Raw genomic sequence first — 26,666 nt, forward strand, 5'->3', positions numbered from 1 at the left:
CTAGAAACACCCTTTTTATAAGTTAAATTCGCAGCGAATATATTCGGCTCGAAGTGAATTTATTCGGCGAATTCGGCGAATCAGCCGAACCGAATTTTTGAATAATTCGCTCATCTCTAGTTAAGGGGTTAAAGGATGCATTAAGGCAGTATGATTTTAACTACTGTAAGTAGGAACCTTAGAAGGTAATGTAAAAGAGATCAGAACGGGCAAAGTAGCAGAACCTCTCTAAACTCCACCCCCTGATCCTCTTATACTACCCCCTCCCCAATTCCACTGATTTTTCAGAGTCACTGCAAAGTACTTAGTGCCTCCAGGTGTGGGGTAGTTTGTGACCTCCTATCTTTAAGCATGAGTGGCCATTTGTCAAGTCTTAACAGCCCTGAATTAGCCCTACATACAGTCCAACACCATACTATACTGAGCTTACACGGGGTTAGGAGGGTGGAAAAATAGAATGGGCTTTAAAGAGATTGTGGCCTTGAATGAGAAAAATGGCAGTCTCTTTAACCTGTGCATCTCCACTATTCTGCCATCCTATCCATGTGGCTTTCTGCAGTCTATCCTATCATCATTAGCTGGAGACAATCTGAGGAAGGAACGAATAACAGTATTTCACTTTACTGTTTACGCAAGCCCTAAATACCTGCATACGTGCCATGAAGAAAAACTGAAAATATTTTTGTATGAACTTGAGACATCACAGGCTCACAGTTGTAATTGAATATTATTTCTTACTTCATTCTTGTACTCATTCATACTGTATATGATTAGGTTATTAGAGGTTATTAGTTACAAGAGCTTGCCACCATGTCACACTTTGCTGTGTGGTCTTTCAACTGATCCAGGTCTAGATAATAAACTGTAATTTAACTCACTAATGAACCCTAAAAAGTTATAAGCTCATATTTTGCATTACTAATATTGTACATTGTCTTTAAGGGGTTCTTTATAATGGTTAATTTCAAAGTACGGTACAGTTTATGGTATTCCTAAATGCTACAAAAAAATATAGTTTTTTGTTAATAGCTGAGTTGTTGGATTGTTGCATTCTGCTCAAACTTCCCATGAAAAAGCTATATATCACACTAGCCATACATACTGCATATTTGCCAGTAGTGCAAATCAGAGCATTGCTAGTGATGTTCAGGTAGTATAGTGGTTATTTATAGTGTTCCCATGAAACGAAGGTCTGTAGAGAGGTTTTGTGGTCGTAAATCAACCACATGTTGAAAATTTTAAAAACTGATAAAAGGTCATTCCTAGGGGAATAATCATTTTACTGCATACGTGATAAAGTTAAAAAACAAAGACACAAATCCAAGAGAAAGGTTAACTCCTCAGTTTTTGTGACAATGGGCATCTCTCTCATCTTTTGATGAATTAGTTTATATATAGTATATAGTTCGATCACACCTGACCAACTCCCTTACCAATCACATCTGGCTAGTTTTTATGGCAGAGGTTTAATTTTTCCTTTAAATACAAACTCCAGACTACTTTACATGTGCTCTAGCAAACACCACATGTGCTACTTTCAGAAGAAGACCACCTGTTATTAAGTCACGTGTGTTCCTGACAGAAGATCTAGAACACAATAACTTCTGGCTTTTGAAAGCCATTTTATTATTCCGTTAAGCTGGCCTTAAGCTGGCCATACACAGGGTGAATTTTGATTGTTTCCCGATGACCTTGTCAGAATTTGACTCTTGGGTGACTCTGATGGCATCCTCCTGCCTGACATCCTTTGATCTAAAAATGTAAAGAGGTTCTTCGTTATGTATAAAAAAAATTAAAAGTCAGCAGCCGCAAATGCTGTAGATGCTATCTTTATTAATAAGACACATCAGCCCAGGCAACCAGTAGTTCTTTTCCAGTCTTTGGTTCCTCTGTGTCACCACGTTTACTGTGGGAAGCCAGCTGTGACTCTTTGTGGCTTCACCACAGCTGGCTCCCTACTGTGAATGGACCTGCAACTTACTGGGACCTGTAATGTGTCCCAGGAGGCTGCAAAGGGGCAGGGTGTTGAACTTTTGCTGGGATGGCCTAGTCAATTACAACTTGGTACCTAAAAAAAAAACCCTCAACAAGATGGAAAGGAAGGGGCAGGAAAAAATAAAGTGGAACTTCCCTTTTTAGGTGAAATTCCACTTTAGCAATCCGTAGGAAAATTGCTGGCCGAATAGCAGCTACATTCAAACAAATACAGTAACTGTTCAGGTATTTTGATAGCCGCAGGTAGCCAGCAGGAGATTTAATAGAATATGCAGTAGTTAAAATGTATTTGTACTAGTGTAGCTCATACAGTTCCAATCACAAGTTTGTAGAATATGCTATGATATTGTCTGTCTGCAAGGAACTTTTATTTGAACATACTCCGTTCCAGTATGTTTGCTCTTCACACACACATTATTACTCATGAATATGCTGTGTTATTGTAGACTTTTATGATGGAATAAACATAACTGTACAGAAGATATCTCTACATGCATACAAAGGTAAGTCTTGCAGAATTAATCATACAGTTGAAAGCTAAGACTCAGCATAATATAGCTGTATTTATAAGCTAGGGGCTCATACTCTTAGACTTCTGTCCTATGGCACTGATTTTAGTTGAACTCACGCAGTCTTGCATTTCAGCAAGAATCACTACAGCTTTGCAGTATTTGGAAACAGGGGTCATAAGGGACTCCCATGGCAACTGCACAGACTGTTCAAATAGCTACAGCAGCAACTAACTGAGCGTCTAAATATAAAAAATAGTTCAAGTTGTGTCTGGGGTCCTTTGAATGCCTATTCTGCTTTGCCTCTGAATTTGTTTTTCAGTAGCCATAGGGGTTTAATATGCTCTTTTATTTCAAATGTGGCTGCAGGGAGCAATGCAGAGCACATATCCATGTACAAGGTTCCTTTATACATGATGTGCAAATGACAGTGATGCTTTTAGAGAGTTAAGTATATTTAGACAACATTATTTTTTAAAGTAGTACTAATTGTAGCTATTTCAATCAATGCCTTGTGAAGAATTACATGTTTCAGAACAACATTGGTTGATCTTTGGAGATTTACCGGAAAGGTACACATGCATTTCTTAGGGGGGTCATATCCAATGGGAACTTTTTAACCGCTTGCCTGTCGTCCTATAGCAGAAATACTCCAACAGGGCGGTAGGGCTGTGCAAAATCATGTATATATATATATATACGTGATTTTGCGTTTCTGGGTAGGGGGCCTGCACCGCCATTGGCGGCTTCAGCTTTCGATCCCTGGGTCCCACCCATTGATTGCCCGATGGCACCCAGCGATAGCCGAGTATCACTTACGGGGGAGTGGTCTGTATGCATAGCAGAGCAATACAAAGCAATGTGCTTACACTGGAAAACACACAGCACACAGTAAAACAGCACACAGTTAACCCTTTGATCGCAGATCCCAGATGTTAACCCCTTCCTTCCATTAGTACAGTGTCAGTGCTTTTTATTAGCACTGATCACTGTATTAGTGTCACTAGGGATGTCAGTGGCAGTTATTCAGTTCCCTCCCAGTGTCAGAATGCCTGCCGCAGTCTTGCTATAAGTCGCCGATCGCCGCCATTACTAGTATTAGAAAAAAAAAATTCCAGTGTATATACTGCTGTTTGTAGACGCTATAATGTTCATGTAAACCAATACATTTATGACGAAATTCAATTTTTTACATTTTTTTACTGGACGTTTAATAGCAAAAAGTCAAAAATATTGTTTTTTTTTCTCAAAATTGTCGGTCTTATTTTGTTTATAGCACAAAAAAATCCAAAAAAAGCAGAGGCAATCAAATACCACCGAAAGAAAGCTCCATTTGTGGGAAAGAAAGGACATAAATTTCATTTAGGTGCAGTGTTGCATGACCGCACAATTGTCAGTTAAGGTAACACAGCGCCATATCGCAAACCATGGCCTGGTCAGGAAGGGGGTAAATCCTCTGGAGGCCATTGGTTAAATTAATTACACATTACCGAATATTTTTAATACACTTTTGTTAACATTTGTGATGGTCTTCTGTATCTTCTTACATATGCGACACCTACAAATTCTATTTCCAGTTTGAATTTCTTAAAAATGCCTTGCATCAAAAAATATATGTTTTATTTGTATCATCTTGCTGGACTCTTAAAGCTTTTCAAAGCAATCAAAGGGTGTAAATACATTATCGATGATAGGTTGTACAGTGAAGACCGTGACCTACTTACTGCATATTGCTGACTGTAGCTTGACATACATCTGTATATTAAGCGTACAGTATAGCTCAGATTTCTTGGTTGGTAAGGCATGTCATATGTGATGTCAACTGCCCTCTCCTGAGCTGTGGATACACTGAAGTTTATATGTGAAGACTCATGAAACTTTAAAGGCTGTAAGGTAAGGAAAAACCAGGCAGTAATTGCTGTCTATGCACTCTGATGGCAATAACATATAACAACTCTACAGATATTGCAAGATGTATACATAACCAGGGGCAGACTGACCAGTCAGTAGGGGGGTCCCATGAGATGCCCCTGGTACCTTTCATAGGCTTTTTTGGGTATGGTTTGAGTGTGGTCAAGGACACAGGGGCCCCATGATCCCCTATTGCCTGGGGGCCCCATGAGTTGTCAGTCCACTCCTGTACATAACTCTACAAAGTGTGCATGATGCATAGGTGAACTCTACAGAAAGTGCAAGTGCACTACCAGCTGAGATATGTAATTGCTGCTCCCATAACATAAACAGCAGTTGCAACCCTGAAATACTGACCTGCTTTCTATATTGGCCCCACTGCTAGTATCCTATCCGTAGCCCTCTACGTTTATGAAGTTGACCCTTTCACCCAAGGTAAGTTCTTCCTCTGTAGAAGTGTTAGAGAAGTATCGACTGTTTCGACCCAAAGGAAGGCCACTTCAGTGAGCAAGTATTTTTTATTTATTGGAGCATTTTTTTTTAAATTTTGGGAGCAATAAGGAAGGACTGCTTTACGTTGAAATGGGTTTGTAAAATTTTGTTGTTCATTCAGATCAAAGAAAAAATGTCTTTACAAAGGACTTTTCCTGAATTACTTATATTATTATAATTATTCTACAGGATTTATATAGCGCCAACAGTTTGCTCTGCGCTTTACAATATAAAGGGAGACAATACAATACAAAGATATAGTTCAATACAAGAGGGTTAGGAGGGCCCTGCTCCTTGGAGCTTACAATCTAAGAGGGAGGGGCTGGTGGTACAAAAGGTAATAACTGTGGGGGATGAACTAGTAGAAGGAAAAGAAGATTCCGTTATTAACTGAAGGCAGGATAGGCTTCCTTGAAGAGATAGGATTTCAGAGATCGCCTAAAAGTGGGCAGAGTAGGCGATAGTAGAGAGTTCCAGAGGATGGGGGAGGCTCTGGAGAAGTCCCGGAGACGATCACTATTCCTTTTGAGTGCTATCACAATAGAGTGGGTCACATGCTCCCCCACAATATTGTCTGATATGAGGGAAACTCTACTGCAACATTGTGTGACTTTGAGGTATCATCTGTCTCATATTACAATGAAAACCTGGAAGAAACTCTGAGCCTTCCCCACTCTACTGGAAAGAAATGTCTGTGTCCCTATTGGGGACATTCCCCTCACTTTTCTCTAGGTGGCACCAATTTAAAGAACAGGTCCTATCCATAAATCCTCTAAATATTGTAGTAAAATCCACATAGGGGTTCCAAATCCTTACACCCTTAAGGCCACATTCATACGAATTGGCCCAACAGCATGTAGATGCTAGATCCCTCGAGGGGCATCCTGGCGATTACCTGCAGGAGGAAGCCCCATTGAAAGCAATGGAAGGCTGTTTACCTTCGCAGTTAATTGCGGCTACTCGCAGGTAATCAATTTGCGACAATCACCTGTGAGTGATTGACCCTGGATGCAAACTGTCTCAAAGTCCAGACACTTGCAAGTAATCACTGCATAGTGATTCATGCTGAAAGTCACAATCAGCTGCAGGAGCTGGCCTCCTATTTCTTTCAAAGGGCTGCCCCCCGCAGCTAATCGCCGGGACCCCCTGCTGGGTTCTTGCATGTACATGCAATCCACAATTGTGAATGTAGCCTATATCCTTATAGAAAAATAAACTTTTTTGCTAGGAGTTTAATTCAACTTCAGATGCTTAGTCGAAAGGTACACTTGCACAGATAGAACACATGAAATATATTTTACTTTTCCTTCCAAAATGCCCTGGCATATATTTTACATGACACTTGATATAATTATACAGATATATGCTTTAATTGAAATCATAGAGATACATGAAATTAGAAAGTTTAAAGACTCCCAAAAGGATCTGTGAAATGTATTCCCCCAAGGGTCAGCTTGTGATGGAAGCAAAATCTTTATTTGACGAGTTAAGCAATCAACTGAAATCTATCCTCTTTAAATAAACTGATTCTCAAGTATTTTCCCAGTGTTAGTGTAAGTTGTTGTCTGTGATGTCCCCTAGGGCTTTCTCCTCTGCTCTCTGATTTGGTGTATAAAAGCAGCTTGGAATGATGGATTACTGTGTCATTGCAGCCTGCAAAGGATTAATTTGTTTCATTGATTCCTCTTTAGGCAGATTGCCAGGAATCTCTGCTTCCCACCTTTCTCCCAGACTTCCAGCAGTAATAGACAGTAATAGTCTAAGACAAATCTGCCTATTCTTGTAATAGCAGAACCTCCAATTCTACAAAAGCTGCAAAAATGGCTTGAATTGAATATGTAGCTTTCCTTCTCTTACACCGACAGCATGTAGTGCTTTTCTTTCAGCCGTCATAATATTGCATAATTAGATTATACTGATACCAGACTGCTGGCCTCCATATTTATTTCGTTTCTATAGCAGCACATCTCATGTTGTTAAGCATTAAAATCTAAAAACATAGAAGACAAATATGTTAAAAAATACATGAAATGGCAGAAATATGATATTTGATCACACTTAGTTCTCTAGGAAAAGCACCTGCAATGTGAAAGAGAAAAACATACTAAAAAAGGTTTGTAATTATTGTGCAATAACATCTGCAGATAACGGATTAGAAAAGAATAATAGAAAATAGTCATATGGCACTCATCATGTAAATTTTGGTGAGTAAACTGTATGAGTATCTGCATATCCACTAAATATTTATTTTTATACTTTATTATATATACTATTATGCAATGGAAATTGAAAATTGAAACCACCAGTAATGTTTTCTAAAGTTTGATCATTGTGAAGCTTGATTTAACCATTTTGTTATTCTCTTCAGCCTTTTTCTTTTAACAATTGAGTCTTCTTTCTTCTTCTTGCAGTTAAAGCTGGACTCCAGGCTAATGTGCATAAATATAAAGTCCATGTGTATTCTTACTTAAATCTTGGTGTCTTTTTAATGTATTTCTTTCAGATCTGTGCAGTAATCTGCATTAAAAAACTCCTGCATGTTGTGCACGAACTTCCTTTAATGCCAACTGGTCACTACTGCTCTCTCTCCTTGTGTAAGTAGACTGATCTTATATTCAGTACCTTCCCCCCTGTATTATTCTGCAGCCAGCCTGTAGTGGGGGGCCTCCTGGACCCCTCCACAGTGATGATGTCACAGCCACTTTTACAAAGGTAATATCTGGGATTGAAAAGGCATTTGGTGCACACAAAAATCAATTTATATCGATTTACACACACCGGCCACTTTATTAGGTACACCTGTTCAATAGCTTGGTAACACAAATTGCTAATCAGCCAATTACATGGCAGCAACTCAATGCATTTATGGTGACAGATGACTTCCTGAAGTTCAATCCGAGCATCAGAATGGAGAAGAAAGGGGATTTAAGTGACTTTGAACGTGGCATGGTTGTAGGTGCCAGACTGGCTGATCTGAGTATTTCAAAAAGTGCTGTAGGTTTAAAGGCAGCACAGTGGCTAAATGGTTAGAACTTCTGCCTGACAGTACTAATCCGAACCACAGCACCACCTGCCTGGAGTTTGCATGTTCTCCCTGTGCCTGCGTGGGTTTCCTCCGGGTAGTAGGTTAATTGGATCCTGACTAAATTGGCCCTAGTATGTGAATGTATAAATGTAAGTTAGGGACCTTAGATTGTACGCCCCTTGAGGGTTAGAGACTGATGTGAATGTACAATATATATATGTAAAGTGCTGCGTAAATTGGTGGTGCTATATAAGTAAATAAATCGTCTGTATGTGTCATTACAAAGGAAGTGAAGCTGGAGTGTAGGAGAATCTAGAGAAAGCAGAAGGACAGGAAGGCCCATGGTAGACAACAAAATCATCAATTGGTGGACAGGGGAAATTGCAAGAGACCCAGTGTTATGGGAAGGTGTCTGCCAAGGATGAGATTCAAGCTGAACTCACTGTGTTTGGTTCAGCAAACCACTAAATTTATTGGCAGTATCTGGCCAGTTCACCTGCCTAAATCCCCATTGTTAAAATGCAAACAAAGTAGCCAGAGATCCATACTTGCTTAGTGATATGACCAGTATTTCTGGGCCTGTTGTTTACATTGCATCAGTGCCATGGATTCTGTCATTTAGCTGTGGTAGTGTGGCAAGGAAGCAATGTTGGGCAGTAAGTCGTCCTGATTGATGATAGTTCTACATTGCTGGATGACATGATTGATGTTGGATTGGATGTCAGAGAACATTATTTACTTTTTGGCAATAAAATACTTTTTCACAGTTTGTGTGTTTTCTTAACTATGAGGTACTTATGTAGTCATGTACTTATTCCCATGGAATTTGGATGTACTGATTCCCCTGGGGGGGTTTGGATATTTGGGCACATCTATATTATAAAAGAGGTTCTAGATTCTCCCCCACAACTCCCACATGCTTTTGGGGACCAGATGTAGGGTAAGAAGAGGATGTATACATTTCCTTTTTTTAAAAAAGAGAAAAAAAAAATGTTAGAACCATACACTTATCCAGGAATACAGCTCAGCTTTGGCAGCCAGAAAAAAAGGGAGGGCAGCAAGCTTCTTGTAGCCCACTCTTCCGGTGTTTTTTTTATTTTTAAACTCTGTGGATGTGCGAAAAACAAAAACCCGTGAGTGAACAAAAAACGTGCAAAACACAAACACAAAAAAATGCACTTAGGGGTGTGCTTTAGTCCACCCCCCGAAGGGGTAGGACCTCTACCCTGATCCCCTGTGGCGCAAGGCTCCTGACAGGGACAAAGGCTTCCACATGGTCCTCCTAGCCAAAAGGCCTGATGTACCCCTTTCCTTGTGGCTAGCCGAAGCCGACCACCAAGTACTAGGTCAGGGAGCTCTTCCGAAGAGAGACCCCCCAGGAACAGGGGAGGAAGGAACCTAATGGCCATGCATCCTCCCCCTAGACTTCTGGGCAGGCCCGAGAACTCACACCCTCCATCCTAGTGGGAAAAAACACACACATAAGTGAAAAGTGACAAATAAGTGGGAGAAAAAAAAAAAAAAAAAGCCCTGAAATTGTGCACTAGCTAGGCCCTGAGGCCCGTAGCAAAAACATTGTACAATATTTATCTTCCTGTACTATACTAAATCACATGCCTTTCAACATTGGGGGGGTACCCTGTAAGAGGGGCAGCAAAGCCTTCCCTTGCAAGGAACCTTGTCCCATTGATGAAGGACAAGGACCTTTTACCCACTTCCAGTTTCAGAGAGGATGTGGGGGGATTTATTGGAATCTTGTAATAATGGGGCCCCAGATATTTACCACTCTAGGGGAATAGGTACAAGGGTACAGTATTGCCCCTTACCCATAAATACAAGGAGTTACAGACACCCACACTGATTTGTTTGCATTCTAGCAGCCAATATGGTGAAGGAATGTTAAAAACATATGAAAATCAGGGAGATCTAGGGGTCGATTTATCTGGCTGTTTACTTAGCAAAAAGTAAGGGGAATTCTCCAGCAGCTTGTAGAGTAAAGCAAGGCTTGAACCCTGCCAATTTTTCTTTCTGTTTATGTCCCTGCTGCAAATTTTCCCTCACTTCCTGCCTGGCGAAATTGTTGTTAGCACGGGTCACATACAGCAGTAAAAACCCACCAGGGTAATCCATCATTTGTTCTGAATTCCTTCTGAAAAGTAGCAGTGCAGGCCCAGGCTAAATGCTGTATATCTGCTGCGTGAGAGCATGTAAGACAGTGCTGTCTTTGACTACTAATCTCATAGGATTTGGGGTGCGATTTGGTGATGTCACCACTGTTCTTCTCACTGTTTCTGTTGCTGGGAAGAGCTGCATACAAGGATCTTGCTGTATATGCTTCATCCATTCTTCAGATTTGTGATTTCTGCCCTTCTCCAACTGCTTCTTTAGTATTCTCCTACCAGTTATCAGGATAATGAACATCAGGGAAGTGGCTTTGACATGATGATGCAAAGCCCTGCCACTACCAAGATGGCTGCCTGCACATGGATACACAGAGCAGAAGACAGGGTAAGTCAGTAATGGGGAAAATGTCAGCTGCTGAGAGCACACAAGACTGGTGATCAGTTCTTTTGCTCTCTGCTTGAAAATGAGGAGACTTTTACTCCATCTGGTTGATTACAGCTGGAATGGAGAGTAATCAAATGTTCAGTAAAACCTTTTGACCTCCTCATATCCCTGGGTTGACCATTTGCATGTTCATGTAAAAATAATTCAGCAGAATGGCAGTAAGCACTTTGAAATGCTATCGCTTAGCTATGGGCTCCTAAACTATAAATTGCCTGTTCCTGGCCAACTCCACTCTCTCCCTTTGTACTGCTTTTTGCCAAATCTCTCTAACTCTGTACTTTTCTTCACTTATACGTGCCTCTCCTTTGCAACCCTACTTCTGTGAACCCATTCTATGCACCTAGCTATAAAAAAAAAAATCACTAATCCAAGAATCCTAAACATAGCATATATATATAAATATATATATATATCTTTTTTTTTTTGTGAATTATTTTGATGGGCATACATTACGGTCCAAAGCATTTGTTGGATAAACAGTCAGATATTCAACTATTATTACATACATTAAATTATTTTGCAGGAAAATACTGTATTCTTGAAGTGGTATTAAACCCCAAACCCAAAATGTTAAATGTTGCAGCTTACTAGTGAATAGATGTGATGGCTACATCAGATTTATTTTCTTAGGCTTTTTTCCTTCTGTTTCCCCCCCCCCCCCCCCCCGGTGATCTGGCCAGTAGCACATCTCCTCTATTAGAGTAGAAAAAAACTTTCTGCGCTGCTATAGGTATAGATAGGACTAAAAAAAGCTGCAAACACCTAGACCTAGACACCACTAGCACAAGGAAACAAAAATAAAATGGTGTTGCTCTAATATCAATAGTACTAAGGACACAATAATTCGAAGAGTGGGGAGACAGAAAAATAAATAAAATAACCCCGAAACAAAGGTGATAAGCATAAAGGCCTGAATCCAGACCTAATTAAGTGCAATATGAACTGTGATAAAGACAACGTGGGTAACAATCAGCAAGTGAACATAAATAATACATGAAAATGCTTTTTGTGCCATTTTTATTTAGGATGTGTTAGTCCTATTATGTTGAATACATTATTTATGTTCACCTGTTGATTATTGTGCGTGTTGTTTTTAGTACAATCCATATTGCACTTAGTTTGGTCTGGTTTCAGGCCTTTACATTTTTATGTATTATTTATGATACGTTTATAGTTTCATGCATTTATACCTTTATGCACCTTGTATGATTAGTTTTGCACATATTTTTTGCCATTTGATTTTGGCACAGTTTTCTTTGCATGGTGTTTTGTGTGCACCTTTATTTAGAACGTGTTAGTCATATTATGTTGAATACATTATTATTTACGTTCACTTGGTGACTATTGTTCATGTTGTATTTCATCACAATCTGTATTGCACTTAGTTTGGTCTGGGTTCAGACCTTTACATTTTTATGTATTATTTATGTTCACTTGCTGATTATTACTCACGTTGTCTTTGTCACAGTTCATATTGCACCTAATTAGGTCTGGATTCAGGCCTTTATACTTATCACCTTTGTTTTGGGGTTATTTTATTTTATTTTTTTTTTCTGTCTCCTCTAGTGCCCCCACTCTGGATGAAGGAGCACAGAGGGCAGCAGCATTGTCAGTCTGGGGGCAGTATTAGATGTACTAGCAGATTTAAATGAACTAACCAGTTGAAGCCAAACTCCAGCTAATACTTTATAAACAAACAGTTTTTTCCTTTTGGCATAAAGGTTTTCCATAAATAAATAAATAAATAAAAAAAAGCTAATCATAATTATCATCACCTCTGCTAGTATTAAAGGTTTGCCTCATCTCTGTAACTAATACATTCTCCTGGAGAGCTTGTTCTTTTGAAAAATAAATGACTTAATGGCCAGATTACCAGATGAAAATAGAAGAAAGAAAGCCTTAAAAAAAATATAAATAAAGCCATCACATCTAAGAAATGGTAAACTGCAATATAATAAATGTTTGCTTTTGAGTTTAATACTTCTTTAAGACTAGCAATGCTGTTAAAGTCTACTTAAAATGCTACTAATAACACTTGGGAAAATCCAATATGTTTGACTATATATAAACTCCTTAGTCACTGATGAATAAATAAGAAAGATACAGTGGCAGTGCTTGCAAACATACGTCCAAAAGTGGGATAAATGTCAGGTCATTCAGTATAAGGAATCTGGGAAATCCAATAGTTTTTCTATGGTCTATTAGTCATTCAATTCCTGACAGGCTTTATGATTACAAACTGTTTGATTGACTAACTAGACATTTGTAGAGTGATTTATGAGTGTGGAAAACTTTGCTGAGTGAAAAGCTCTTACTGCGCTGTGATATATAAATGTCTTGACTCAGTAATAAGTTACTCAATGGGAAATCTTAATTTACAATGGGGGAATATGTTCATCCGTGCTGCGTATTTGCAAAGTGAAGACTGTAATTTTCAAAGTAAATATTCTTCTGAATGGTTCAATCAGATGATTTTCTCAAATTGATTGAGACTACAGAGGTGATATGAATGATGTATATGGGATGTATTGGCAGTGGTACCTATATAGTGCCATCAATTCATGCAGTGCTTTACATATATATTATACATTCACATCAGTCCCTGCCCCCAAAGAGCTTACAATCTAAGGTTCCTAATTAACATTCATACATACACATACTAGGGCCAATTTAAACAGGAGCAATTAAACTACCAGGTTGTTCTTGGAGTGTGGGAGGAAACCAGAGTACCTGCAGAACATTTGAAGTTTATTGATACCCCTTAATGACAATGAACTAATGATATTAACAGCAAGACAAAACTATAATTACCACTATAATAACCACTTTATAAAACTCTGATTTGGCTACATATTGAGCACGCTGTCCAGTTCTGGTCACCAATGTTTAGGAAGGATGCGATGGAACTGGAGAGAGTCCAGAGAAAGGCAACACAGTTAACAGGGGGGGGGCTTGAGGATCTTAGTTATGAGGAATGACTACATTATAAACTTATTATCCCTGTAGAAGAAATGCTGAAAAGGGGATATGATATACAAATCTATGAATGGTGACTGTAGCATTGGGAGGAAATTACAGAAAGGGAAAAGACTGCGCCATGGCATACTGTACATTACCTAAAAAATGCAGCCACTGTCTGGTAATGGTAAATCTCAATGCAGAGCAAATTTTAAGAAAAAGACAGCGCTATTCCAAAAAAATCAGTCAAAATACTGCCTGAAATATACACTAAAGTGCTATGTGCAAAATGGGCCACCAACCTATATAAAGTGTATATAGAGAGGTACATGAGCAAAAATTCATATATCAAAATTAAAATGTGCAAATCCCAAATGTCAACTTGATACATGTGAAAAATATATATAATAAAGTCCGCATTTCATCAAAAGTCCCACATAGAAAGGCTCCCAGGTGCTCTTATATTTTCCAACAATAAAACGTGCTCTCCATCACCATGAGTACTGGATATACTCACCAGAAGTCAATGCTGGTAAAATTATAATCCAGCAAACAGTGCATATACTGTGTGTGTATATATATATATATATATACACACACACTCATCAGCCACTTTAGTAGGTGCTCCTGTTCAATTGCTTCTTAGCACGAATTGCTAATCAGCCAATCACATGGCATGCATTTAGGCATCTGGACACGATGAAGATGACTTGCTGAAGTTCAAACCGAACATCAGAATAGGGAAGAAAGGGGATTTCAGTGACTTTGAACGTGGCATGGTTGTTGGCTCCAGATGGGCTGGTCTGAGTATTTCAAAAACTGCTGATCTACTGGGATTTTCACACACAACCATCTCTAGGGTTTACAGAGAATAATCAGAGAAAATATCTAGTGAGCAGCAGTTGTGTGGATGAAAATGCCTTGTTGATGTCAGAGGTCAGAGGAGAATAGGCAGACTGGTTGCTGCGACATTCAGATGGTAGGGTCAGAATTTGGCGTAAGCAACATATATATATATATATATATATATATATATATATATATATATATATATAACTTTTACACGTGTTTTATACATGTGTTCCGTGTGCAAGCACAATGTACAGGGATGTTGAAAATCATAGCAACATGCAGGTTGAACTTACCAGCTATATATATGCAATTATTTGACTAACTTAATGCAGTATTATACCCAAAACCAAACATTTATTGTATTCCAGATTACCAATTCTTAGATGTGATGACTGTATTCATTTCCTTTATTAGGCAAATTTCTTCAATTTTCATCTGGCAATCTGGCCAGCAAGTTTGTTGTTTTTCAAAAGCACATGCTCTCCAGCAGAATGTATCAGTTTACATGGATGATACAATCCATTTAACACTGGCCAGGTTCATTAAACTGGTCAGCTTTTATTTATTCATGTCAAACCTTTATCCCAAAAAAAAAACAAACAGATTATAAAGTGTGAGTGGGAGTTTGTCTTCAATTTGTTATTCTATTCAAATCTGCTAATACATTTAACATTCCTTTCCAACAGACTTACAGAGTTGATGACTGCTGTGCCTCCTGTGTTCTTTCATCCAGAGCTGCGTCTCAGTAATACAGGAGGTGTGTCACTGGCCATATCAGCAGGTGAACGCAGAGGGGAAAAAACAAAGAGAAGAAAACTGATGCAGCCACCACATCAAATGATAGGTAAGATGAAATATAATACATTTTTGGTTTTGGGTGTAATACCACTTTAGAGTGCCCCTGTGCCCAGACTATTGACATTATTTTATTTACAAATTACTAACAGCAATAAGGCTCCGTTCACACAGTTGGCCAAGGGGAAGTAAAAACAGGTGGTTGAACTGCATTTTTACAACTCTCCAACCACCCACCTGCAAGAAGACACAAAGCCATTCGGAGGAGTACACATTGCTGAGGGCGCCATGCTTTGCATCACGGTTCGGCAATTTTAAAGCTACATGCAGACTTTGACAGGTGGCACTGTCTATTAAACACTTCCATGTAAGTGAATAGGGCTGCACCCTAACTGCTTGCAGTTGTGATGTGGTCCCACAATATAAAACCGTTGCTCATAAATTAAAGACAAAATAAATCTGGCATCAGGAGGTGGCTGTTTCACCTCATGAATGCCTGCACACCTCATTTCACCCTACTCAGGGTGCATTCAAGTGTTATTAAACCCATAATAGTAAAATCAGTTTTTATATGCAGTAAAGTATGCTTGTTATACTCATTGTGGAACTTAAGGGGTTAATCCTCCACACTGTATAAAAAAGACTGTTTGATCCTGTCTTCTCTGATCCTCCCCTTCTTCCACTGTTCCCAATCCATCTGCTGATAGTAAAAAGCTCTAGGAGTCACTCTGCACAAGCTCAAGCTTTAGTGTGTCATGCAAAAGAGTTTTTTTTTCTTTGGGAGGGTGCATGTGTTCAGCACAGGGCCAATCAGCACTGTCCAGACAGAGGGTCAGGGGTTATGCAGCCTCATAGGACAGTCAGAGTAGAATGAAAACCTCCTACAAGCTTTAACCAGTGCTTAACCAGACAGTGATATGATTCACAAAACTGCTATGTGCTACTGATGAGAAAAGGTATTTAGCAGTTTATATTTAATAAAAGAATTTCGTTTCCATGTTCTGTGTATTGTGGAAGACCAGACATAGTGAATGCAGGGTCCAGGGTTTAGTAGCACTTTAAACACTACTGCTAGTGTGAAAGGGGCTGAAAGAGATTTAAAACAAGCCATCACTGATCTCTCTAGCTGCTTGTTCTGCAGGGAAACTGCAGAAAGACCATTTGGAAACTCGGGCACTGCCCGAGGGCCCGGGGTCAGTAGGGGGCCCCATGAGATGCCCCTGGTACCTTTTTCATAGGCTTTTTTGAGTGTGGTTTGAGTGTGGGCAAGGACACAGGGCAGGGGCGTATTTACCACAAGGCAAACAACAATCCCCTATTGCCGGGGGGCCCCATGAGTTGTCATTCCGCCCCTGTTGTTCTGTTAAGTCATTCATTTATTCTTAAAGATCTTCAAGATCAGAATCAAGATTTCAATGTTTCTAAGAGCTGATTCACACATGTACAGTGAGGATTGAAGCTCAGGTTTCACAGCTAACTGACACAGTAGTTGTTCAGTGTCAGGTTTAGTAAGTTGTTCATGTCAGGTTTACATCAGGTTCAGGACAGGATTAGGTCAGGATTTTATCCTGTTCACACATGCGGTTTAGAAACGGTTCCCTTAGAAGTCAATAGCCTGTAATCCGCACCTGAACCTGAAGACTGCTCAGAAATCATACATAGTGTATAGTCCGTAGGGCACTCCTGCTGGAACCAGACCTCTGTAGCCACTAGGGGGAATCCTTCAATAGAATCCATACTCTAAGACCTTCAGTGGATTTTCCATGATTTTCAAGGAAGTATCTAGGCACACTATGTTGATCCATACCATCCTCTATAAGGCGATGGTGCTCACCGAAGCGTTTACGAAGGGTACTTAGGTGTCTGTTTATGAACCAGCGGTAAATGATCTCTGCTCAGTTCTCCGCAATTCTCTGAGAACACAGTTCTCCTGTGAATGCCGTTTATGAAGCGGTGTAGATCAGTTCTCCGAATTAAGGGAGAACGGTCTACAAACGCTGGAAAATGGCTGCTTTTACTATAATCTCCCGAGATTACAGTAAAAGATCAGTTTACTAAGCAGAGGTAAATTATTGCTGCTTAGTTTTCGGTTCCTCTGATTTTCCAGCTCTGGGCTGGAGAATCTGGAGGGAGAACACAGATCTCCAGTGAAGAGCTGAACATGTTCTCCGCTGATCTCCTGAGTGTCATAAACTGTGAATGACCAGAGAATAGCTGTGATCCTCTGAATCGCAGCTATTCTCTGTGTCATAAACGGACACCATATAGTCCTACCAATATAGTGTAAACCACAAGGACAAATGAAACAATAAACCACGTATTCAGAAGAGCACGTGTGGAATTCCTTGATAGCATAGGATTTTCCTTTTCCGGTAAACTCCTTTTTCCCATGGTGAACAAACTGGCATGTCTTACATAAGGGATTCTTACATTGATACATACCGACAATGTGACCAAACGTGAGTGAGCCTGTATTGTTTTTCTTAGATTTAAGTTTGCTCGGTGCAATTGTTTTATATGAAAATTTGGGTTGCTTCAGCAGTAGGTGTCTGAGATAGGGGTCTTGATATAAAATGGACTAGTGTTTGCATATAGTATATTCCATCTGTTTATGATGAATATGAAATTGAGTGACAAATCTAATCTCTGGTTGCTTGTTTTCAGTTGGATGTTCTGTTATTTTGGGACTAGTCATATCAAGTAAGTGAGCTTTATTTTTAAGTAATGTGCCTTGAGAAATGTAATCAGATTGCTTGGTGCAATTATGGCGTAATCTGCAAAATTGGCTCTTAGGGATATTTCTTAACCAGCGTGGATGGTGACATATGGTGACAAACCTATGCCTGGCAACTCTTTCTTACATTATAAAAGGTGCCACCATGGAAATATCCCTAAAGCCAATTTTGCAGATTATGCCATAATTGCACCAAGCAATCTGATTACATTTCTCAAGGCACATTACTTAATGTTACCCATTGGATATTGTAGATGAAGCCCACTTACTTTACATGACTAGACCTTTTGCTATTAAACATGTCTAGTAAAAAATTTTTAAAAATCAAATGTCATCATAAATTTAGGCCAAAATGTATTCTGTTACATGTCTTTGCTAAAAAAAATCCCAATACGTGTAAATTAATTGGTTTATGTGAAAGTTATAGCGTTTACAAACGACTGTATATATACTGGAATTTGTTTTTAAATTTTTTTTTTACTAGTAATGGTGCTGATTAGCTGTTCACAATGGAAATAGCTCATTTAGACCAGCTTGGCCAAAAGGAACTATTTAAAGTCACCGTAAACATGGAGTTAGGCTTTAACCCCTCCTCTGCGCTATAGGGCTGGTGGGACCTGCTTTTCCATCTCCACACAGAATTGGCCATCAGGAGTTGCTTGCTTGGTTAGGACAGACTAGGGAATATTATTTGCCATCAAGAGGTCATCTGCAGCATTGTGTGGTGAGAGGTCTTTGGCCACCCTTATTTCTTTTATGCTTGCTTGTTGTCACAGGAATTTGCTGCCATGAGTAGAGTTTTGCCTAAAGGCGACTGTATACGGTAGACTGTATATATTAGACTGCCATGAGTAGAGTTTTGCCTAAAGGGGACTGTATACGGTAGACTGTATATATTAGACTGCCATGAGTAGAGTTTTGCCTAAAGGGGACTGTATTCGGTAGACTGTATATAGTAGACTGCCATGAGTAGAGTTTTGCCTAAAGGGGACTGTATATGGTAGACTGTATATAGTAGACTGCCATAAGTAGAGATTTGCCTAAAGGGGACTGTATATGGTAGACTGTATATATTAGACTGCCATAAGTAGAGATTTGCCTAAAGGGGACTGTATATGGTAGACTGTATATATTAGACTGCCATGAGTAGAGTTTTGCCTAAAGGGGACTGTATATGGTAGACTGTATATAGTAGACTGCCATGAGTAGAGTTTTGCCTAAAAGGGACTGTATACGGTAGACTGTATAAATTAGACTGCCATGAGTAGAGTTTTGCCTAAAGGGGACTGTATACGGTAGACTGTATATAGTAGACTGCCATGAGTAGAGTTTTGCCTAAAGGGGACTGTATACGGTAGACTGTATATGCCATATTGTACTGATGCTGATTGCTCAGTAGTAACCGTTAATGAAGTGCTTCATTTCCGGGTAGGGGCACGCCCTACCCATGCCGCCATTCATAGCCACGGCTGTCAATCACTGGGTCACAACCGGTGATAAACTTGCCGGCACCCAGTGATTGCCAAGCATCTCCGATGGGGAGAACTGTTTTTAAACAAAACAGTTCTCCTCCCTGTCAGCTTGTGCACACTGCTTTGGATGGCTGTGCACAGAACAGTCATCCAAAGCAGTGTGCTTACAATGAAGCAAAACACACGGCCCCATAGTAAAAAACTCCCAGCACACAGCTCATGTTAACCCCTTCCTGCCCAGTGCCATTAGTACAGTGTCCGTGCTTTTTTTTAGCACTGATCACTGTATTGGGGTCACTGGGGATGTCAGTGACACCAAGTCAGTTCCCCCCAGTGTCAGAATGCCTACCGCTGTCCTGCTATAAGTCGCTGATCACCGCCATTACTAGTAAAAATTAAAAAACAAAAATTCCAGTATCTATACCGCTGTTTGTAAAAGCTATAATTTTCACTTTTTGGGATTTTGTTTTAGCAAAGACATGTCACAGAATACATTTTGGCCTAAATTTATGACAAAATTGGATTTTTTAAATTTTTTTACTGAACATGTTTAATAGCAAAAAGTCAAAAATATAGTTTTTTTTCTCAAAATTGTCTGTTTTTTTATAGCGCAAAAAATAAAAAACGCAGAGGCGATCAAATACCACTAAAAGAAAGCTCAATTTGTGGGGAAAAAAGGACGTAAATTTCATTTGGGTGCAGCGTTGCAATTGTCAGTAAAGTAACGCAGTGCAATAATGCAAAAAATGGCCAGGTCAGGAAGGGGGGTAAATCCTCAGGAGGGCAAATGGTTAACCGCATGCCGCCCAGCCACTGTACATGTACGGCGGCAGGGCGGCACTGGTAGGCAAAACGACGTTTTAAAACAGACCACGCAAAACAGGTAGGGGGCGCACGTGAGGCGCGCGCCCGCCCTGCCTGTCCCACGGGTGTCCGTAGCGGGTGTCAGCCGCCGGGTCACGGACGGTTTTTACCGGCCGTTTTCCCGCGATGAGCTGTCATCACTGTCACAGAGCAGAGCTGCATTGTTTACACACAGCCTGCTCTGTGACAGTTCCCCGACAAGCTGAAGAGGGAGAGAAGAATTTCTCTCCCTCGATCAGCTGCCCCCTCTCTCCCCCCCGTCCAGCACACACCCCCGCCCCCTAGTAAAACACTCCCCTTACACAGTAAACTCCTAAAAATGTTAACCCCTTCCTCCCCAGTGACATTAGTACAGTTTCAGTGTTTTTTTTTCACTGATCACTGTATTGGTGTCACTGGGGATGTCAGTGACCCCAAGTCAGTTCCCCCCCAGTGTCAAAATGTCCGCCGCAGTCCCGCCATCCTGCCATAAGTCGCTGGTCTCTGCCATAAGTCCCTGATCGCTGCCATAATTCGCTGATCGGCGCCATTATTAGTATAAATAAAAATTAGAAATCCCAGTATCTTTCCCGCCATTTGTAAATGCTATAACTTTCACGTAAACCAATTATATTACACGTATTGGGATTTTTTTTTAGCAAAGACATGTCGCAGAATGCATTTTGGCAGAAATTTATGACTAAATTTGATTTTTGCATTTTTTTTTTACTGGACTTGTTTTATAGCAAATAGTCCAAAATATTGTTTTTCTTTCCTAAAAATTGTCAGCCTTTTTTTTTATAGCGCAAAAAATAAAAACCGCACAGGCGATCAAATACCACTGAAAGAAAGCTCAATTTGTGGGAAAAAAAGGATGTAAATTTCATTTATGTACCGTATTGCATGACCGCGCAATTGTCCGTTAAACTAGCGCAGCGCTGTATAGCAGAAAAATGGCGTAAATTGCAGTATTTATACCATAGTTTGTAGACGCTATAACTTCCACGCAAAGCAATCAATATATACTTATTGGGATTTTTTTTTACCAAAAACATGTAGCAGAATACATTTTGGCCTAAATTAATAACCAACTTTGAGTTTACTATATATTTTTTATTGCTGAAATTAAAAAATATTGTTTTTCGTCAAAATTTTTGGCATTTTTTTGTTTATAGCGTGAAAAATAAAAAGCGCACAGGTGATCAAATTACACCGAAAGAAAGCTCTATTTGTGTGAAAAAAAGGACGTAAATTTCGTTTGGGTGCAGCATTGCATGACCGCGCAATTATCAGTTGAATAAGTGCAGCGCCGAGTAGCAAAAAGAGGCTTGGTCATTAAGGGGGGTAAATCCTCAGGAGCTCAAGTGGTTAAATCATATTTTTTGGGTACAAGGGCTATGGTATGTGTTATTGTGTACACAGTGAGTAGGAACCCTCCCACTGTTAGCAACATTAGCATGGCAGACTCAATAATTATTGTCCTCTGTGTACCCGAGGCTGAGTAAAGTAAAGTAAGTAAAAAAAATAAATAAAAATAAACTTTTTTTTGAAGAGGTAGAATAAAATCAAGAGTTTTTGTGGCTCCTAGCAGAGTGTAAATCCCCACTCAGAGAGGGTAAAGAGCTGAAGATGAAAGGTGACAAGACGTGTATTGCCGTCTGTGCTCTCACGTTTCTCAGTGAACTTCTCGGTTCTGGCAGCAGGTACTTGACAATTATTTTGTGGTGGTATTTTTGTTGTGTGATTCTGTGCAATGATTGACTAATGAATTTAGTTTATTGACTATTTTATTGTTATTCTAGAGCCCTGGATGGGGGGGGGGGTCAGCTAAATTATGTCTCCAGAGGGTCCAGGCTAGCCCAGATATATTCTAATTACATCTCAGTGATAAAAAATAAAACAAATAGTAACTCATGTGGCCGCTTGACAGTTAGTGAACTAATTAGTAAAGGCTGTCAGAAAATATCAACTGAGGATCTTGTTGTATCGCTCCAACTGAATATATGAGGCTCAGGGACCTGATCACACTAAATATATTGTGAATGAAACAGAGAGCAACTGATCACAGAGCTAGCAGCCATTTTTTCAAGCAGGCATAATGCACAAATGTTTTGAAAGCCAGAGAGGCTAGAGATTTCATGAAGTACTATGCAATTACAATTAATTATGTGCTATCAAAATTGTTAGTTCTGTCCACAGAATGGCTATCTCCAGTATAAATTGCAAGATACAAAAACAATACCCAGTCATACAGTGCTGGGACAAGGTCATTTAGTGTCCAGGGTGACGATGCCAAACTGTGCCCCCCCAAAGATGTATGAGGCATCATGTGACAGCACATATTCCCCCCCCCCTTCCAAAAAAATCGAGCACTAATTGGCACGTTAATCCCCCAGGCATGAATTCTCTTTTGCAAACCAAAATGCTCCCCAAACAAAAATTCCTCCTCTGCCACTACAAATCTTCCCCACGGTCCGCCCTCTAAACTGAAATCCTTTCTCTGAATCTCCCCTGCTAGCACCCTCCTAAAACACATCCTCACCCCTCAAATTCCCCCTCCAAGCACAAATCCCCCCTCTCCAAATCCCCCCCTTCCTAGCACAAATCCCCCCTTCCAAATTTCACTTCCTAGCACAATACCCCCCAGTCATCACTACTAGCACAAATCCCCCCCAAACAAAATTTCCCCTCCTAGCACAAATATCCACCAATCATCCTTACTAGCACAAATCCTCCCCCTTCCTAACACAAATCCCCAACCCCCTTTCCCCTTCTTGCACAAATCTTCTCCTCCCAAATCACTGCTCTTAGCACATCCCCACAAATTTCCCTCCTAGAACAAATCTGACCCCCGTCACCCCCCAAATTTCCCCTCCCAGCATAAATTCACCCTTCCATATTCCCCCAGTACAGATACCCCCAATCATCCCTATTAGCACAAATTTGATCCCCAAATCTCCCAAAATTCACCTCCTAGGACAAATTCCCCCCCAGCATAAATCCCCCCATCATCCCTACTAGCACAAATCCCCCCTTTCTAACACCCCCAAAATTTCCCATCCTAGTACAAATCCCTCCTCCCAAATCACCCCTTCTAGCAAAACGACCCCCCCAAAAAAAATTAGAACAAATTTTATCTGTCACCCCCCTCTTTCCAGTATAAATCCATCCCCCACAAGCTTCCTTCTGAGCACAACAGCACACATACTCTCCACAATCCACCCACCTAGAAGTAATCCTTTTGTCCTCCCCAGCACAAATATTTATTACTCTACCCCCCCCCCCTGTACCCAGTGAAATTCTCCCTTCCCTTACAAACACAGACCTCAGATACAGTGGAGCACATGGCTGTCTGATGCCCTTCAACCTAAGCTCCTCCTCATCTTGACATGTCAGAGATGAGGAGGAGCCTAGGGGATGCCAATTCCTTGCACAGGCAGATGGTGGGAGAGATGCTGCTGCTGAAGGAGTGTGGATCATGGTGAGGGACACTGCTGGATGTTGGATCGCGACTTTACACAGTTTGTTTATGCCCCCCCCACCACATTCTTTACTGGGAGGAAATGGGGGCGGGCGAGCAAACTGTAAAGTCCCGATTTGACAGTCTGATGCCAGAGTGCTACTGTGACAGGAGTGTGAAGGAGAGAGCTGAGATGAGGAGCACTACAGTGACAGGGGTGTGAAGCTGGAGAACACATCCTCCACCTCCTCCCAGCTCTCTCCTTCACACTCATTGTAGCACTCTTTCATCGGGAGTGCTCCTGAACAGATTTGGCATATGTAATCCAGCACTAAACTGACATGAGTAGTAATGTTGCTGTCACTACTCCTGTCAGCTTGTAATGGCAGAAATTCTCTCCCCCACCTCACATGCTACAGGCGCCTGGGACGGCCATCCCTCCTGCACCCCCGACCCTACTTCCTTATACCGGCCCTGCATTCATGCTTCAATCAAACTCAGATACAGTAATAGCTTGAGGTTGTCAAAAGTGGAAGTATGCCTTTCATGTACTGTAGACAATACAAAACAGCCACAAACAAGTAAAGCAAACTTGAATCACACACAATGTAGCCCACTTACTGAAGGATATGTATATATTGGCATGTTATTTTTGAAACTAAATAGTATCTTTGTGGTATTAATTATGTTTCATTAGTAATGACCTGAAATGCCTTGAGTTCAGTTCAAACATGGTTTGGAGAACTTCAAAGAAGTTTGGATGTCGAATCTGAATCCTATAGAAATGAATGGAAGCAAAATATTTCAAATAAAAAAATACCTCTTTTTTGGGCTAATAGGCAAATGGGTATAAAAAACAATAGCATGGGGAAAGGGGTTAGCATGGGCTGGTAACTGCCCCATGGAACATGTACCTGTGCAAAAAATGTTTTTTTTAATTCCTTTTGACCAGGAGCAATGTTTTTTCCTGACGCCAACATGGCAGCATACATGTGATATAGCTCCACCCCTATTTCCACCCACAGGACCTGTGCATATCTATAAAAGTCTGACTGAGAGCAACCTCCTCCATTCTCCTTTTTGTCCTCAAGATTTACACCTGTAAGACCATGATATTGCGATAGGTCCCTACCTGCCGACTGAATCGGAGTCCGTCTGGGTTCAGCCTCTCCCAGGCACAGTCCTGCATCTTAGGTTGCTAAATGCATCAACAAGGTGGGGAGCCCCTTCTGGTTGTGTTTTGGGGCTGAGGAGTTCTCTAACCAGAGACATCAGAACCTCATGTGCTGCACCTGAGCTGGTGTTTGGTTGCTGCAGCCCATGCTGCATGTGTTTCTCTGCACACCTGAGCAGAATCATGGTGCTGGAGTTAGTGATGCCTTTTTATTTTCTCCCACAGGTTAGTGCTATCCCGTTTTGTCTTCCTCCCTTGCCTCTACCTTCATTAGGTTTTGTCATTTTTCCTTTGTGAGAGTGATTTGAGGAGTTTTCTTTTGTCAGCAGTTTTTTCCTTTCACCTGTGACCAGCGTGTGTACACGATTTGGTCAAGGGTTTGTGGCTGTTTCTGGTCTCATGACTGGCTATAGCATCCACACACACGCTGTACAGAGGGCCTCTTGTGGTGACCATCTTTGTTAAGGCTCACGTACCTGCAAGGTGGGTTTGCACTAGAAACGTCTTCTGTTTTCCCTTGCTTATGCTGCAAATGAATGAGTGGGGGGTGGTAATTCAGACACATGTCTATGATCTGTTTGCTTTTTTCTCTGAGTCTTTCATTTTACTTTCTGCACAGTGCTGACATCCTTGCTCCAACATGAGCCTTCTACCACATAACCAAGACCTCCATGTGCTCAGGTAGGGACCATCACTGTGGTAAGTAAGAAGAGGAAAAAGAGTGCCTTTCCATGAGTGTGGCCTTCATCTTCTGGTACAACCTAGCCTGCTCTCGATTAAGGTCAAGTTAAAATAGCATTGCCATGACATGACGAGTCCAGTGGCTCTTCCAGCCCCTCAGGTCTCACCAAGGATGCACATAAAGTTCCCAATGAGTGTTGGCATCTAACACTAACATGTCTGAGGATATTGCTGCTGCAGGGGCGGACTGACCATTTGGAAACTCGGGCAAAAGGTTTTGGCTATAGATACACTTTAAAGCAAACTAAATTTACCTCTGCTCCAAGCTGCAACATCTGTGAGCTCCTTCACTGGCCATTCCATGTGTTCCAGGTTTCCTATCTTCAAACATTTTGAATGCCTGGCCCTGGACTACATAACTCACCTCACTGTTCACTGGCCTGCACATCCAGGCTCAATTCACAAAACAACAATACAAGGATTAGTGTCTTTAACTGTCTATATATTAGATTAGATTATAAGGATTATGTCTACAACTGTCACTTTTTGAAAAATAAGTATCCTTATCCTGGGGTGTTTGTGAATTTGTGAATTGATGTTTCTTCTACAATAAAAAGCATTCCTGCTAGCAATTTTTTTGTACATAAGTGATGTTATACTTTACCATTTTAAACTTTATATGAGATTCCAGTGACTACGTTTTGATATACTTTAACTAGGCATTACCATAAATAGAAAAATAAAATTGTAGAAAGAACTTTGTAGGTTGCTTTAGTGAACTGTACGTGGGGAATAGTCGTTTACACACCAGCAGGCGTATCAAATTCCATATGCTGGTTTTTGGAATAGAGATTCCAATTATAAATACCTGTACATATATATTTTTTTCATTTTGATGTAAAATGTTGTCATATGTTGTCAAAATGTAACTTAAGTGAAAAATAAAAAAAATTGCAAGCACAGGGGTTCTTTTTTTGCAGAAGATACGTATGTCATTTGCAATCTTACTTGCTCATTTGCAATCTTTTATCGAATGTACACTCCGCTACACATGCACATCTCATTGTACATTCTAGGCACACCTAAAAGTCGAAATGAATGAACTATCATGCACATGTGTGGGAGTGATATAATTCCCCATGGGCCAATCAAGATGGCTGAAGACCTGGCACCCAGCAAAAGTAAAGGAAAATATGT

General features: G+C 40.4%; 1 long non-coding RNA gene across 1 annotated transcript; it reads left to right on the forward strand.

Annotated features, from left to right (window-relative positions):
- Nucleotides 1-26,429, forward strand: LOC149460899 (uncharacterized). The gene is made up of 3 exons (XR_016313016.1): nucleotides 1-7,501; nucleotides 14,997-15,154; nucleotides 25,408-26,429. It is a non-coding gene; the product is annotated as an uncharacterized LOC149460899 (long non-coding RNA).
- The last annotated feature ends 237 nt before the right edge of the window (nucleotides 26,430-26,666 follow it).

The sequence above is a fragment of the Staurois parvus genome, unplaced genomic scaffold (genome assembly GCF_062004578.1).
Source record: "Staurois parvus isolate SC_StPar_1 unplaced genomic scaffold, SC_StPar_1.0 ptg000218l, whole genome shotgun sequence".
Lineage (NCBI taxonomy): Eukaryota > Metazoa > Chordata > Amphibia > Anura > Ranidae > Staurois > Staurois parvus.